Source organism: Neodiprion lecontei, chromosome 7, assembly GCF_021901455.1.
Source record: "Neodiprion lecontei isolate iyNeoLeco1 chromosome 7, iyNeoLeco1.1, whole genome shotgun sequence".
In the NCBI taxonomy this organism is placed as follows: Eukaryota; Metazoa; Arthropoda; class Insecta; order Hymenoptera; family Diprionidae; genus Neodiprion; species Neodiprion lecontei.
In genome coordinates, this window is record NC_060266.1 from 18,528,383 (window position 1) to 18,543,828 (window position 15,446).

The 15,446-nt window shown below is 33.9% G+C and overlaps 1 protein-coding gene across 1 annotated transcript in view; it reads left to right on the top strand.

The window, feature by feature from the left end:
• Positions 1 to 15,446, top strand: part of LOC107219808 — a 115,777-nt gene that overhangs the window by 56,368 nt on the left and 43,963 nt on the right. The gene's annotated exons all lie outside the window — the stretch shown is intronic.

Below are 15,446 nucleotides of genomic sequence, written 5' to 3' on the forward strand. Positions count from 1 at the left end.
TTAGTCACTGTTGTAATCTGGCGTATACTTTTGTAATACATACAAAGCAATTCTGGCAGACTTTGTAATTCATTGTCATCTATTTTGCCGTCATTTGTAATCCATTTTTATTCTTTTTCTTATCATTGTAATCCCTGAAGATCTTGCAATCCTTGTAATCTCTGCAATCGATTATAACCTTTGTAATTGTAATCAGTCTTCGGCATCTTTTTTTTACAGTTATTATCCGTTTGTTGAATTTTAATACAGCTTCAAGTGATTCCGATACTTTTTTTGTTTCTCGCCCCAAGAGACTCGCCCTTTGTTTAATCCATTGTTATCTATTCTCATATTTTGTAATCCATTTGTATTCTTATTGTTGGCTTTTCTAATCCTTGAAGTACTTGTAATCTTTGTGATCTTTGTAATCCGTCGTAATCGCTGTAATCGCAGTACAGTGTAGGCCATTTTTATACTGAACACTGTTTACAATTACAAAGATTGTAATGAATTCCAGAGATTACAATGATTGCAAGAACCTTAAGAATTACAAAGGTAACAATAATAAAACAAATGGCTTACAAAAGATGAAAAGAGATTACAATGGATTACAATGGATTACAAAGTTTATTAGAATCTCTCGGATTACAGGTGCAAGTAATTTCAATATTTTTTTTTCTTATTCCTTGCCCCCTGACATACCTTTTTTTTGGTTAATCCATTGTAATCTATTGTCATATCTTGTAATCCATTTGCAGTTTTAATGTTGTCTTTGCAAAGTTTTCATTCAAAGAAATTCATACAGAATTCATGTAAAAAACAAGTAAAATACAATTTGAGAAACCCTGTCGTAACACGAGCTGCAGACCTTTGGAGTCATCCCGTTCCGCGTGCATCGGGGTGTAGAGACATTCATTCATGCACACATGAATAAGATACATGGGGGCCTTACAGCTCAGGCCCTTTTTATCGCCTCCCTCGTGTGTTCGGCACCCACGCAATGGCGGCACGTTCACGTGTCAACTATAGCATTCTTATGTAATTTGTTCAATTCACGCGGACGACCGAGGTGCCCCGGCTTTGAGACTCTGTGGCCGGTATCGTTTGTCGTTTCTTCCTCGTTTATAAATCGAATTAACGGACCACCTTACTTGGCCGCTCTTTTTATCCGGCTGCAGTAGGGTGTTTGAAAAAAAATTCATTTCTTTCAAACGCGCATCAAAATTCGGTACAGAACCTCAAATTGAATATCTTGGCCAAATGTGATCTCTTAATATTGATATTCAGAGGTACTTGTTTTATTTTTTTCTATTTTCCATTTAAATAGCACGTAAAAAGAACCGGAAATGTATTTTTTTTTTTGTACATTGGCGAATATCTCTTGATTGGTTAAAGTTAGAAAAATTCTATCTCAGTACTTTTTTATAGTTAGTGAAATTTATTATAAGAATCTAATTTTTATGTTGATTATAAGTCAAGCCGATTACGAGAAAATTTGTTATTTAAACGGATAATGGAAATAATAAAATAGGTACCTATAAATATCAATATTAAGAGCTCATATTTGACTGAGATATTTTAATTAAGATGCTCTACCGAAATTTTGATACGCGTTTAAAAAAAGAATCACCCTAAGCTGCAGGGTATAATTTCTGATGTGAGAAATATTGCCGATACTTGCAAGGAAAGTATCCGAAGTGAACCTCACCGATCTTCTTTACTCTGTGACATGCTGTTGAATGTTAAAAAACGTTTGGGACTCGGTTACCTTCGAATCCTAACTCAGCGGTTTAAGGAGTACAGATTACCCCTAAAGTTGACCTCCAGTAACTGGTTTTTTAGATTGTTCAACTACCTCGTAAAATTTAATTATGAAACCAAATTGATAATATTCATTATAAAAAAATTTTTCGATTGATGTTTTTGGTGTAGCTACTACAACAAATCGTAGAATTAAGGAAAATTAAGGAAAAATTGGATCTTAGGTACTTTCCGCGTTTATAGTGTAATAGTACCTGAAAAAATTCCGGGGATGTTTGATTATCAGCCATTAGTTGAAAATTGTCAATATTCAAACGGACATGCGAAAATTCTTTCAGGAATTCACCGTTCGCAGATAAAGCGTGCGTAGAATTGATTTCAGAGATTTTTACGAATTGTGCTGAAAAAATATTTACTCCACTCTACGGTAATTTGATATGCATCAGAATTTTCTGATTCCGAGAGTTTTCTTTTTGCTGGATGCTTTCGATTGACCAAACCGGAAGTATCCTTTGTACACAGAAAAAGGATTTGTTACCTTTATCGCAAACATCGCTATAAAATATAGTGAAAGAAGTCCATTTTCAGTCGACAGAAATTTTGTTTGATCTAACAAAACAACCGGCAAAGTAACAATTTCTACTGTCAAGTAAGACGAGACAATTTATTTAAATTAACAAAACATTAATTTATTATCCCGACTTCGATGGATGGTCGTACTAAATAAGACATGAACAATCGACAATGACAAGGCTAACGATCCTCCTGGGGTGTAGTCGTAATTAGCTATGATTGCAATTATTTGATACTCAGTGATGATAAAACTACAAACCCCATTATTTTATAGTTATAGAAGCCGATTAAAGGGAAAAAAATTGCGAACTTATGAACACGTTTTATAATGATACAGTTGTTGGAAATGTGATCTTGAGACTTGGTTTTATTTTGGTTTGCTAATCCGTAAAATGATTTAAGGTCACGTAGTACTCCTACCTTTACCGACCGAGCAAACTTTGTTCGTTTCTCTTTATTTAATATAGGAAGTAAAAGGGTGACTTTGCTCGGTCGGTAAAGCTAGGAGAATTACACGACTTTAACCATTTTTCAGTGGATCGTATAGTATATGAATCAAAACTTAAGACATCATCAATTATTCTGTAAAAATTTCACATTGTCCTGTATTTCATTCGCAATTTCTTGGTAAATCAGAAACTTTCAACCATCCAGTTTTCTCCCGCGAACTACGTACCCGACTTGAAGATGATATTTCTGAAATAAGGTGAACAAGGAAGGTATAATTGGACGACAGGTTTGGTCAGATTCAATACAGCCTAGCGATATGCGCGCTATTGACGTCACGAAGATGCAATATGCAGTCGGACCGGGGTTCCCCATTGTACGCCATTGTGCCTATTGTACGTCATTCCATCTCGTTGTGACACATTGTTACCTCTGGTAACTCATTGTCTGTTTATTTAGATAACCACCAACCCGTACCCGGCTTCTGCAGTCTGTGTAACTCGGGGCCAGCGAACTTACTGCTTTGTCAATTTCACCGTACAGGCTTTATCGAATTCGTAGCTTTCGGACTGTACCTGGTCTATATTTGAACGGTCAAGTAGGGGTAAGAATATAGAAAGGTTGAAAAATATTGAATTGTCTACAAAGCGAAAACTTGATTAATACAATTTTTAAGATGTGGTAAGTTGAAGTTTGGAGTGGTACAAAAATAAAAAGGTCAAAATACACAGTACTAAAATATAGAATCGACAAAATTCATCTGGTTAATCCTTCGCAGATTCTATATTTTGCCGTTTTATGGTTTCACCTTTGTGTATTTCGACTTTCTATATTTTCAGTTTATTTACTTGGACTTTCTAAATTTTAATTATTCTACCAATCAAATTTTCACATCTTTGAAAGTTCGATATTTTGGTCCTTCTATCAATCCGCCATTCTAGTTTTTCACCCCCACCCAGGCGGTCGATTGGCCATAACGTTATACTTCTGATTAATTAAATTACACGATAATCGTGCGTTGGGTACTTGTGAAGACGAAGATTTCTTTTTGTAAATAGAAAAATGGAGTATACTTGACTTGTAAATAAATAAAAGCCAACATACAAGTACTCAATTTCAAACTGCTTCGAGATGATTAAGATTCTGGTAGATTTGTTCGATTTCACTCGACAATGATTTAGTTTATTCAAAAAAACTATTCACTAAAAAGTCGTTAAAAGACATTTTTTTTCCAGTAATGAATTTGATACTTCTATTTTTTGTTCATAATCAATATCGTTGCAATGTTGTAAAGTTAAATGCTTAACGCTACCAACGTGTCGAATAACATTTTTCTTTTTAAATCGTAGCAAATAGTCTATTAAATAGAATGTGAAATCATGAAGTAAGATCGAATGAATCTGACAGATTTTAACCATTTTTGAACAATTTCAAACGAAGCATTTGCATATAATTGTAAGCATTTGTTTATAAATCCAGTATCCTCTATTTTCGTATTTTTGAAACAGATTTTCGTAGTTGACGAATATAATAATTCAGTAAATACTCACCGTGCAGTTATCCGACAGTAAAATTAATAACAAGTATCGACTTTCAGCCAACCGACTTCTTCAATCCAACCTAAGCTGTGCAATTCAGACCTGGATTTTCAATCTTCCATGTCTTGTACACCTGTCTCTCTTTTTCATTTTTTTCATCTCGCTTCTTCATCGTGAACTTTTAACTTCCAAGAATTTCCTCAGGCACGCTCGACCTGTAGGATTATTGTAAAACCCTCCACTCTCGCCTGAAGAAAATTTCTCGTAAAAAACAGATATATTCAGATATTTCTCGACAGATTTAAATTGAAAACTTCTCACTTTTTTTTTTGATGTACAAGAATTCTTGTTCCTTCCGATTATTCCTTAACTGAAATGAAACGCAGAATTTTATTTTTACCCTAATGTCAAAATTCTCTACGAAGAAACCCAGCGGTTTGAAATTTTTTGAAGTAGGTATATAATTCGGAAGCGATCAAAAATTTGTAAAATATTCAGTAAATATTTTTTAAAAACACAAGTCAGTTTTAGCTTTATTGTTTAAAACGAAAAACGACAATAACAATTATTTTATCAAATTTTGCTGGATTGTTCGATCTGACAAATATACCCGAAGACGTGAATAAAGTGGAAAATTGAATATGGAACGTCAGCTGAATTCACGTGATTCAAAGGCCGGGGTTCAAAAGTTTTATGTCTGTGCTCTGACTTGGCGAAGTGCAGATCTGGATCCTAGATATACTTTTTATTATAAGTGTCTATGACGGACGTTCGGACATCGACGACTTTTACGATTTTATGAAAATTTCCTACAGGGGTAATATATTCACCCTTCAGACGACATCAGTCGCCTCTCGATGTGAGAACCTATAGAAGAAATCCCAAGTCATAAGGTACATATTGGAAATATGGATCCACGTATGGCAGGAAACAGAAGGCCAGTTGAGAGGACAAAAATAACTCGCCAGAAATTCAATTTCTCTGCATTTCGCAGTATTTAAATTCTGAATTATTCCATAACTATTTACAATCGGTTGACAATTTTAAGATGTTGAATATATTGAACATCGCGTGCAGTGTTTTCATTCGCAAATTGTTCAAATTTTCTAATTAACCCCAGATTTTAGAAATTTTCAAGTCACAATACCTGCTGCTGCGTATTGTTTACACTAAATTTCATGCCCTTATTAATGACGAGTACCTACCCGATTAATTATTTGTTGCTGTAATTTGAACATTACCAACCATTACCGACGATTACCGACCATTACCGACGATTACCGACCATTACCGACCATTACCGACCATTATCGACCATTACCATACGATTACCATTTGGACATGACCGATCCGACTCGGTAGGTACAAAAGAAATCTATTCATCTGCAATTACCTTGAGAAAAATTTTGATTGTCAGAATAACTAATAAGTTCAAGTAGAATCGGTAGCGTTACAATATTAGTTTAAATATCGTGATAATTACAGGAAAGTGTAGAACAAGTAAACTGTCTAGCATGATCACAGTTGTCAATAATAAATTTTATCCAGGTTAGTTATATGTACTACATTGTTTATCTAGTTGACTAGATTTTATCGGTAAAATAAAGCTTCAACATAGATCAATCATTGCAACGGTAACGAGAAAATATATATTCACATATAAGTTCGAGTGATCATTGTCAAAAAAATAATGGTAACACATAATAGACTTTCTGGGTACAGCTATAACATTTCTTTTTATTTTGTACTGAAAACTAACTTAATTCTTCGATCACGGTAATAGCTGAAAATATTTATTAGAACTATAAAGTAACCACAATTAGACATTTCTTTCGGTGTAGATAGAAAATTTCTATAAATAATAGTCAGCGAATAAAACATGAAAACCAGGTCGTGTTTTGCCTTAATTTTGCACAGGCTTATAAGTATACACTATAATCCCGATCTTACTGTACAATTATGACAAGTTGCAACTCCTAGATCACGCAGCTTGCGTCTCGGATGATATTACAAACCGCTATGGCGTTTTCATATATATATATATATATACATATAATACAAGATAAAAAAAAAAAAATAAATCGGGCATTCCAGTTAAATTGGACCAGGGTCTGACCCTCGCCCTCTTAGATTTCTCTTACGGAAAAAAAATCAGTTTGGGTGTAAATTGGCTTCCTCAGCTAATAGACAATGCTTGGTCCACAATTTTTCATGTCGTTGTTCCAACTTTAAAAAGTTTCTGTCATATTTTTTTTTACATCTTTACAACCCTCCCAGACGCCCATAAAGCTCCTCAATTGTTGATATTTTAAGAGTGATTTAGACATTTTTCAAAATTATAAAAACAATTACATAAATTCTGTAGCCAACGCAAAATATATCTCAACTAAAATCGAAGTGGGTAGGTGATACGGGAATTCTTTTAATTATTTTATAACCAATTACTAATTTATTGTCATTATTTTGATTTTTTTTTTCAAATTTTTCGGGTTCAATATATCTTTCTTAGTACAGCAACTATCTGAAAATTTTGATTCAAATTCGAAATTCAAAATATTTTTCAGTTATTTTGATTTTCTTTCATTCTTTTCTGTTAAATTTTGTAACAATTTTCCAATAGTTGTACAAGAAAAGATATATTGAACCCTGGTGATTGAAAAAAAAAATCAAATCAGCGAAAAAAAATAATTATTGATTATAAAACTAATAAAAATTACCGTTTCGCTTGCCTACTTCAATTTTCTTTGAGATATTTTTTGTTTTGGCCAAAGGATTCATGTAATTTTTTCCATGATTTTCAAAATGTCGAGATCACTTTTATAATGTCATCAATAAAGGGACCCTGGGGGCCTCAAGGGGGATCATAAAAATGCGGAAAATGAATTACAATCCTTTTTAAAGTTGGAAGAACAATATAAAAAATGGACCAAACCAAAAGAGTAAAGGTTATACTTCACTCGAATCGACCTGGAATGCCCCATATACAAGGTACTTGTCAGCTATACGCGTAGGCACCTAATCATCTCGGCTGGAAGAAAAGAAAGGTGAAAACTGATCTAATCCCTTCTTCGAGATACGCGACACGCAGCGTGTTTCCAGCGTGCATCGGATTACTTTCAAGTTCCACGTTCAAGGCGTTCGAATTCAATTCAAACTCGAACCGTCTACTCAGCGATTCAAACATGTGTTGGTTATACTTATGTATACGTCATGCAGAGTCAGGTACATGCATAATTTCCCACAATATGCTCCATTAAGAACAGCTGCGAGTACATCAAGGCGATTACCTAAATATTTACATATATATATATGTGTGAAATACACGCGTATAATTCTTCACAAAATTTTCTCATTCTGGCACTTTATTTTCCCTCAACCTGCGCAGCTGTGACATCATAAAAGCTTGATGCTTGGTTCAACCCTTTCACGAATACATTTTTCCTTACGAATACGATTCACTTGAAATTTTCAATTCACGGACTTTTGGGATCACTGATTACGAATCTGAACCTGAAATTCGAAAATTCAAAATGGTGGATCCAATATGGCGGACGTAAATTCAAAGAGTCGTTTCATTTTGATAAAAGCTTATGTTTCATGGTTTTTAGGGTCACTGATTACGAAGCTGAACTCGAAATTGAAAAATTCGCAATCGTTGATCCGATATGGCGGACAAATAAAAACAACAAGAAAAATTTTAAAGGAACTCTGTGAATTTTACTCCTGTGTATTAAGTTTGTGCAAAAATTGGCATGTGGATTTTCATACCAAATTAACGGAAAATTCTTTATTTCGTGGAAAAGTACGAATTGCGATCATTTGTTTACATGTGATATTTTTCCAATAAATACAGTAATAAATTTTATATTTTTTTAGGAACCATGTGAAACCAAAAAAGTAGTTAAATAAATGAAAAGTTGCAAAAAAAAGGTAAGTTAAAGGGTTAAGCGACGTGCGAATGTGCGATTAATCGATTTAATGAAAGGACCGGTTAATAGAATAATCGATAAATCGATTGATTGAAGATTACTCCGATTACTCGATCACTTGGAAAAAGATCAATCTTAGAAAAACAATTAATCCAGAATTCCGATTATACAACTCACAGAGTTTAGTTAGAACACGAATCGTTATAGTTTCTTAAAAAATCACGTCTCAGAATGAAATGTGTACTAAATTTCATGACACTCGTACAAACGTTGTCGAAGTTATCGTTCACAGTCACAAATAAGCATGAAACTCGTATCTTTCAGTCGTACAGTCGTTGGTTACAATAATAGCTATTCAAAGTTGAGTTAGAAATCAAGCTGAAAAATGAAACCAACCGAACGTTTAAGAAAGCGTTTATGCTCAAAATATTATTAATTCATTATCCTACTTATTTATGTTCTACTGAATTTACGTACTAATACGTGGTACTATAGAACGTGTTAATATTAATTACTTGCGTGTTATAACACACGTAATACTGCATGAAGGTATTTTTGTTCTTTCAAATGTGTCAAAAATATCCTGAATGGTTTTCCACCCTGCGGAAAGCACGTTAAAATTCAATACATGATCGCAACTGTTGGAAGGTTGATTGGAGAATAAACTTAAGTGGCAGTTGATTAAAGATTTTGCTGAAGCATCAGCATTGATCTAGAATCGAATGTTTGGCAAATGTGATAAAACAAAAAAACGTAGAGTGAAAGGTGTTTAAAAGTTTATTCGAAATTTCTAAAACGGTAAAGACAGATCGATGTTTATCCATCTACAGTTTTCCAACTGCCGAAAGAAGCGAATGAAGAAACGGTCCCATAATGAAACCAATCTTAAACGATCGAAACTTGAAGATAATTTTTTTCTAAAATTATCCCCATTATTACCTAAAAATCTTCCAACGATATTTCTGGATTCTGCACGGAATGCCCCGTATATTATACAAATATAGAACCCATATGTGCGGCACGCGGTATATTTATACGCGTAATACGCATATACGAGTTCGGATCTCCAGAGGTAATTCATCGAGTTTCGCATTAAGGTGTTCTACACGAGGCTGACAGAATATCTGCATAAACCTCTCAAAGACATCTGGTTCTTCGCCCTCACCCTACTGGATGATGATGGCTTTGCGAAGGTTCGCAACTCGAGACTTGAGGGGAGCTTAGTCGGGCCGAAGAAAATAAAAGAAAATAAGATTATACCTACACGCGTATAAAACACATATATATATATATATACCTGCGCTTATATACCTACTTATAAACCTTACCGTTCAGGGGGACTAAGACAATATTATTTTACTTCGAGAAAAACCTATCAAAATTTCCCGGTTATATATACCCATTTGGCAATGTTACACTTGACCCTTTAATTCAAGCTGGGACTCTCAGCGTCCCACCTTTTTTTTTTTGCAGCAGCAGCAGCTTTTTATTTATAGAACTAATTTTTTGGTAAGAACTGCTGAGTTTTTTCGGCTCCAAGTGGTCGCTGAAATATATCTGAGTTTAAGAAAATTGTGAAATACATCAATTTATTGATTGTAAAATGTTGGAAATTTGTACTTTCCCAAGAATGGAAGGATTTTCTGCTAATCCAGCACGAACATCCGAATGCCAATTTTTACACCAACTCGATACACACCTAGAAATTTTACAGAATTTTTTCAAAATTTTTCTCTTTGTTTTTGCTTGTCCGCCATACTGGATCAGTTATTTTGAATTTTCGAATTTCGAGTTCAGATTCGTAATCAACGACCCCGAAAGTCCATGAGTAAAAAATTTTAAATGATTCACACGCAACGAAAAATGCATGCACGAAAGGGTTAAGAGGATGCTATAGTCGGTCTTTACCGGCAGAGTAAAATATTGTTTTTTTTTCTACTATCATCAAAAACTACGCATTATTCGTGTAAAGATGCCGCACTTGGCGCTGACTTTGGTATTTTCACGCCAATGCTGCGTAGGCTTTGATAATAGTAACAAACAGTAATATTTTACTCTGTCGGTAAAGACTGACTATAACATCCTATTCAATGCGTGTCTCGCTTTTTCTAACTTTTTTATGTATTTCAGGGAGATTGTTTGACCAAAAATCGATGCTTCTTATAAATTTTATTATCACGAGATGGTCGTACATTGACTATTCGTAAGACAAGATAATTGTATTCGTATAAGCTACGTAGATCTCTTTAGAAATGCGCAAATAGAAGGTACTGGAATCATAAACAAGAGCGTAAATATTGATGCTTCGTATTAAATCACCGGAAGTGATCAAACATCTAGTAAATTTAATGAATCGCACGACGTTTATTTACAAGACTATTTTCTACAATATCACTGAAGTAGGTTTCTTGTTTTTGAGCAACGATTCGATTTAGCCTTTTGTTTCTACGTGCATATCTTATCTTGTATATTATATATATCTTTCTTTGGAGCAAAGGACCCTAATGGCTAGACTTACAAGACACTTGAGTGGTGGCTTCAGACTTGAACTCTGAAGACGTCGTTCATCGTTCCATTAATGAGACTAATTGGTGACTTGGTCGAAACCGGCATTCGTCTCGGTCACCATGGGATCTCCCGCACGCACTTTTTTCAACTTCCTTTTATTCCCGTTCTGCATCAGTCTCTTCCTTAACCGTATCCATAAACGGATCTGTTAGATCTTATTCTCGAAAGTCGGCGCGCCATCAACGAATTAAAACAATTAACCAGTCAGCATTTTTACTCTGCCGCTTCGTTCCCACCATTAGCCGGTTCTCTGTGATATCAATTAATTCTTTGTGAAATTCACTTTTTAAACGAACTATGAATCACACTATTGTGTAAAATGAGTTTTACATTTAATGAAACTGAGATTCCAAAGGTGCAATTGACGTTAACGGCAGAATCGGGTATTGTTGAAACGATATCACGTTTGCTTAGTAGACATAATCACAATCGTGCGAAAAATAAAAATTTAAAACAAGTAATAATGCCGGATGATTTTCTAAGCGGAATACTTGAAGCTTATTGCTTGACGAAATTTTATTTTTCATAACAATGAAGGAATTTCGCAACAAAGTATCAGTTAATTAAATTCTCTGCACTGATTTTACCATTTATATTTTCGGCGCAAGTGGAATTAAGCTCGATAAAATGTCTTACTTTGGCGATTCGCAAAAAGTTTGCTAATAAAAATAATTCAATTCTAGTTCATAAAGCGTTAAAATAAATGGATCAAGCCATACGTAGTTCTGTAGTGATACATACGATTCAAAAACTTGTCTATGAAATTGAAAATTTTTATTTTGGAAAAATGAAATACCATTCGACAATTTTTAAATTTAAAAGAAAAAATTTCGTACTACAATTTCCCAGACCTACGCAAAACGAGTCAAGGAATCCAGAAATTTGGTAGAAAAATTGAAATATCCTTCTCAACAACTGCGAAATATCAGTCAGAGAAAATCTGTGAATTTCCGAAGCGTAATTTAATATTGTACGTATTTAAATCTTTACGACAGATCGTTGTTAATTTTTCCTAATTTAGCTGCTCCACCGATCTAAGTTTAAACATTCATCAGTTGGCGAAGTTGCATTAAAATTACAGTACAACCCATTAGATAAGATTAAAGGTGAGCATATTGTTCGAAGAGCTGTGACATTATTTGACATTAAAGCTATCCGGCGAATCGTCGAAACTTCGTTAACGACGGAACAATTTGCCCAGAATTATTGATGGTACAAAAAAGGACTACACGTGTGACTAAGCTGAGCTTTATATGAAGCTAAAAGAAATATCGGCCTCTTTAACCGGCTGCTAGCCCCGATTATTGATCATCAAGCTGTTAGAGAATGAAAAAGCTTCTTACGTACCGAAAAGCCGCACGTGTAGCAGGGAGTGAAAGAATTTACCTTGCCTCACTTTTATCGCATATCAGAGAATTTTATCCGACAAATTTATCAGTGAAGTACAACACGGCAGGTATACTATACGCGTATTACTAACAAGGAGATAAATTGTTGGTAGAAATTTACATTTTACCGCAAGCTGCTCTGCTCATCTTTGAAATACATTGTTGTACAAAAATATTGACATTTTTATTTTACATTTTTACTTCTTTACTTATTTCTCCAAGATTGTTCGTCTGAAATAATCCAAACATTGAATTTTTTTAAAACCCTGTATTAAGCAAATGAATTGCTTCAGAAATTTTTCAAGTTATTGATGTTCGAATGCAATTTTTGAAGTATAAATCACGGCCGACCTTTTTCTATTTTGGCATACCATGTACGAATAATGCTTGATAATTAACGTCATGTAGCAGTCCTACCCTTACCGACTGAGCAAGCCTACTCCTTTTCTTCGTTAAAACAGTTTCGCGATTGCTCATTTTACTCCCCATTTTTTTCAGAATTGCGGAGTCTATCTCAACTACACACTTTCAACCCCTGAAATTCAGGAAATGTAGAAATAGGAAGACGTGTAAAAAACTTCAAATTTTTTCGTCGATTTGTCCGATATGAGTGACTTTCCTCAATTCCGCTACGAAATAGTGATGCACCTTCGAAATTTGAACACTCTCCTTTCATTTGTCAATTTAATACAGAAAGATAACGGGGGACTTTGCTCGGTCGGTAAAGGTAGGACTGCTACATGACCTTCAGTGGGTATTACAGCATCGATTTAAATTCGTGTTGTATTTATTCATGCGTTAAAATGCGCTGTTAGCGATCAGTGAGCGAGCGATTACAGGATCAAAATAATACGCCAAAGGGTTTATTTCGACTCGTAAACGTTGCACAGGAATCCAATTTGCATATTATTTTTAACCAGTCGATAGTCGATAGTTAACTCCCAGAATCATAATGCAAAAAATTGTTTGATTGCTTATCTAAATGTAACTGCAGAATAGAATGGTACCTAGTCAGTTTTATTACTTCATTTATTAATCTATTATTTTCAAATAATTGGCAAATTCTATCGTAATAAATTTGTGTTGAACATTCTTGTCTAGGTGAATCAGGTCGGATCTGATGAAATGATCTGGACGGATTTCTCAGCGCAATATAATCGTAAACTTGCAAAAAAATCGGTGGAATTGAGAGAAATGTTAGCTTTTCAATTCCAGATCATGTGTTTTAGATAATAATAATAATAATCAGGGTGTCTACTAGCTTGGAAAACCCTTGAACTCCTTAAATTATTGTGGAACGTTTTTTCACCGTGGAAACTTCTTGAAACTCAGGGAATTTTGGCAATTTCCTGGAGGTTTTTACATCCCCGCCGAGTCTTAAAATTTTGTTTATATTTTTATTTGAATGAAGTGAATATATTCGGTTGAAAATTCGATATTCTTCATTTTGTCGATTTTTCAACACTTATTCAAGTATTGAAAAACTGCGTACAAAAATCTAGAAATCGGTAAAAATTTATTGCTCAAAAGCCGTGATGCATGAAAATTAAGAAAAAATCGTGAGATATTTTTTCACATAATGCAAAAAGATAACCCTGTTTCAGCCAGATAAAAAATGTCAACTTTCAAAGTTAGCTAGGAAACTCCTGGAATACTCGGGGAATTTTGAAATGAAGAATTGGTAGACATCTTGAATTAATCTATTTCTCGCTGCATTCACATTTTAGTTTAGACACATAGGGAAAATCCTCGATGCATTATATTTCATTCAATTAATGAAAGTCAATTTTGGAAGATTTTCTTCGTATCTCTAGTCCTAACTCTGGAGTTCTTGTTTACAAAATTGAAATATCAGATAAAAATTATTAAACGGACAAGGATTCCTTCACGAATTTGGAATGAAATCTGGTAAGTTGGAACTTGGCAGTTTCTAATCCAGCTGATTTCGAATCCAAAATCAGATTTATCAATTACTAACAACTGTTGCAATATGGCCAACGATATACAAAAACCAGTCGGAATTCAATGGAAAATACAATATATTTGTCAGAGTCTTTCACTCGTCGATTTCGTATTTGAATTTCGATCGGCGACGTTTTTGTAGCTCAAAAAAATTCCACATCCAGTGTGGACCAGTATTCTACGATATTTTATCCTCTTTGTCTGCCCGATCCCACTTTCTTCGACTATCATTTTCTTCCGTCCTATTTTTTTCATTAAATAAAAGTATCGTGAATTTTGGATGGAACATCGAACTTCCAGTTCAAATGTTTGCCATTTTGTTCAGAGAAATTTATTTTTTACCTATTTCTGGGAACAATATCTCAAAATTTGAAGAAAAATTGCTGAGTCGTTTTTGATCTATCGTGAATACTGTAAGACATGTCATCGAAAGAAATGGATGACCATGCAGTCATTAACAATGCTTCCTGTAACTTGTTCTAATTTCAAAAAGTGGTTAATCTGGCTGTCCTTGATGTCGTTAGCCTAAGAATTTCCCGCCAGGATACTTTCCGCATCCATAAAACATTAAGAAAATAACGAAATTCTGTATTTTATTAAATTTCGACATTGGGTAGGTCAAAAAGTACGTGTCCGATAATTAATATATAAAATTTAGACAGTTTGAAGTTAAAAAAAAAAGTTGCGTAGTTTAAAACAAAAATCATCCAAATCCGTTCATCCATTCTGCAGGTATCGTCGAACGAAAAATTGTCCGAATCAAGCTAGATATACATACTTTTGAATAAAATTAATCCTATTCAATTTCAACTTAACGGACGACGTATTTATTACGCAGTGCCTATTTTTATTAGAATATTAACACTCGATAACGAATAATATCTATTTTTTCTTATTTACAATAAAAGAAAAGCAAACAAATGAATTCGATCAAATAATGTGAATTATATTTTTGCACACAGTATACAGTAATAAATGAATCACGTTCCAAGTACAAATAAAAATATATAACAACTTATTAGTTCGTCACCTTTCTTTATCTTGTTTCGTGGTTTAAATTTGCAATGTTTCGTTTTTCACCAACTTAAATTTTTCTGTTTTCATCATTTTGTTTTACTTGTTTGTAAAATATATTTGTTGATAAATTAAATGAACGTTAAAATTTGTTATGAATCAGATATCGATCGAACTTTTCGTTTCTCAAGCTCACTACTCAATTAATATTTTTAGACACGTCTTGGTTGTTCCGTCATTATTGTAGAAGTAAGAGCGAGTGTTGGTGAAGACGCCCATCGTCAAGG